We start from the raw sequence: 2,589 nt of genomic DNA, 5'->3' as shown, positions 1-2,589 counted from the left end.
CTGGAGGGTGAACTGCCCCGTGTGCTGGCAGCTGCCTCTGCTCATTGCTGTAGCTGCTTCCTCACCTGTGCGGTTGTAACTCCGACCCCTAGGTACTGGGCAGGGAGTCCCACAGTGGTGCAAATGCTTAAGGCATCACTGCGACCTGACAAGGCAGAGGTGCGAGTCCGGCCATCGGCGCCTCGAAAGAAAGGCCTGGTGAGCTGCTTCCGGAAAATCAGCACCGAAGACCTGACGGGACTCGGCTCCACCCGGACGCGCGTCGGGTCGGGTGGCCATGCGTCACAACTGACCTGAGGGCGACTGGGTTAGTTATTGGACAGTGGTGGCTCTGGCCGACACCCCTCATGCACAGCCACCGGCCGTCTGTCCGTGGAGGTTTGTCTGTTGCTGGGATGGTGGCCAGATTCTAGCAGAGCTTCCAGCTGAGATGGACTAGGACGAAAGGCGTGGGGGTTGGCTTCTGCCAGCCCTGGGGTCACACGATCCGATCCTGCTGTGTGTGGATGGGGTCACCGTGACCAGGGCTAGCTGGCTCGATGGCCGGTAACCGCCACTGCGGTGGAATCATCGGCCGCGCCGCTGTCCCTCCTGTCCCAGAGCCCAGCTTCGCTCTCCTGTTCGAAATGCATCTTCCTGACAGTGGCTGAGTGGGCGGAAGTCTTTGAAACAGTGAATGTTCTACAAAATCTGAGTAATTCCCTGTAAATCAAAGTACTTGGCATGCTGGCTGCGAGGCCTGATGCTTTTTTTCCCCCCAAGGTAATCTCTGGAAACTAGTTTGTACCCATGTTTCCACAGTGATTAAATATGCAAAGTAATTCCCATGGTTTTCACCGTGTTCTGAACCAAATCAGATTCCGTTCTGCTCCTCTTTGTACAAAGCCACTTATTGGATCAGATTCCAAAACAAATCCCCCGAATTTGGCGGATCATCATTTTAAAAGGGGGCTTGTTAAGGTAATCATTAAATTAAACCACCCCTTTAAGAATATTTAGATCTGGTCCGCCAAGCGGAACGGTCTAATGGTTTTTAGATGAGAAGCTGTGAAATGCTGGGGAATTTTCCTTTGTGGGTCAAGTGAGTATTAACAAATGCTATGACTGCTCCCTCTCTAGTCATCACCTTGAAATCTGCAAAGAAAAGCAAAGAATGGGCAGGACCAAGGACAGAGGCAGGGCGGGGATTGAACGTGGGCGCTTCTCAGCCCAGGTGGGTGGAAGAGGGAGGCTGGGCAGTACTGAGTAGGAGTGGCTGCTGCCTGCAACCCCTTACACGTGGTCTCGAGACAGACCAGAGCCCAAATGTACCAGCAGGGCAGGAGTCAGGGAGCTCCGAGACCCCCAGCATGTTGCCATCTGCTCATGGGTCCCCATCTTCCAACCACAGGAGCCCGGGCCCATCCCTGAGCTGGGAGAGGTCAGTTCTTCTCGTTCTCTCACTGCCGATTGTCTTGTCCTCCAGGGAGACTGGCAGCGAGTCCTGAAAAGCCAGGAAACCAGCTGCATCCGTCGGTTCCCATCCCGACCACCACTGTGTGTCACAGCAGAACTGCGCTCCGGGGGAGTTTAAGGGCTCTGCTCCTTCAGAAGGAGACTGCCAGGCCTTTCCTCCAAGCACCTGTGAGGAGACTCTGACCTCCAGCTTTTGGTGAGCAGCTGAGCCCTTTAACCATCTGCATAACCCAGGGACTCGAAGAAGCCAGAAGCAGGAGCTCTTTGTCAGCACATGTGCAGAGTGCTGGGGGACCCCGAGTTTCCCACCCAGAGCATTTCAACACCTCTCACCAGGCCACTAAGATTCTTTGAATCCTCCTGTGATCCCCGCCGAGGGTGGGCCAGGCGTGGGGCCTGGTAGTTCAGCAGTCTGTGATGAGCTGAACTGCATCATAGGTGGGCTTTAGACTCGTGGTAGAGAACACCACTGTACAGTGTGGCTGTCCTCCTCCAGGGGATACTGGCAGACAGACTCACTGCAGGGACCCCCACCGCGTGCTGTGGCCACCCATCCCCAAGGGACACTGGGCCTTAGACTCACTGCAGAGACCCCCAGCATGTGCTGTGGCCACCCATCCCCAAGAGAGGCTGAGCATATGCCCCTGCAGGGAACCAGCCTCTTGGCATTTTTAAAGCTTTTCAGGCGACTGTAAGTGCACCCAGGCTTGGGAACTCTCAATCTGGGGAAACCCCGCCTCACATACACTTCAAAGAGGTAAAGATCTGTGCAGATGTGGCTCAGGTAAATCAACCCCCCTAAAAAAACCCCAAGTATTTTGCCATCGAATTGATTCTGATTCATAGCAACACTATAGGACAGGGTAGAACTGACCAGTAGGGTTTCCAAGGCTGTGAACTTCATGGGAGCAGAGACCCTGTCCTTCTCTCATGTAGTGGCTGGTGGATTTGACCTCTGACCTCTCACTTAGCAGCTGAGTGCTTAACCATGGTGCCACCAGGGCTCCCCTCAGTTACATCAGAGGAGGGTGGCTAGCCAAGGTCTGGGAACCAAGTGTGCTTCTCCCTGGGGCCCACACCTTTGTTGTTGTTGTTGTTGTTAAGTGCCGTCGAGTCGTTTCCGACTCATAGTGA

Source organism: Orycteropus afer, unplaced genomic scaffold (genome assembly GCF_000298275.1).
Source record: "Orycteropus afer afer isolate SDZICR_OR568_19922 unplaced genomic scaffold, OryAfe1.0 scaffold00128, whole genome shotgun sequence".
Lineage (NCBI taxonomy): Eukaryota > Metazoa > Chordata > Mammalia > Tubulidentata > Orycteropodidae > Orycteropus > Orycteropus afer.
This window is presented reverse-complemented; position numbering follows the sequence as displayed.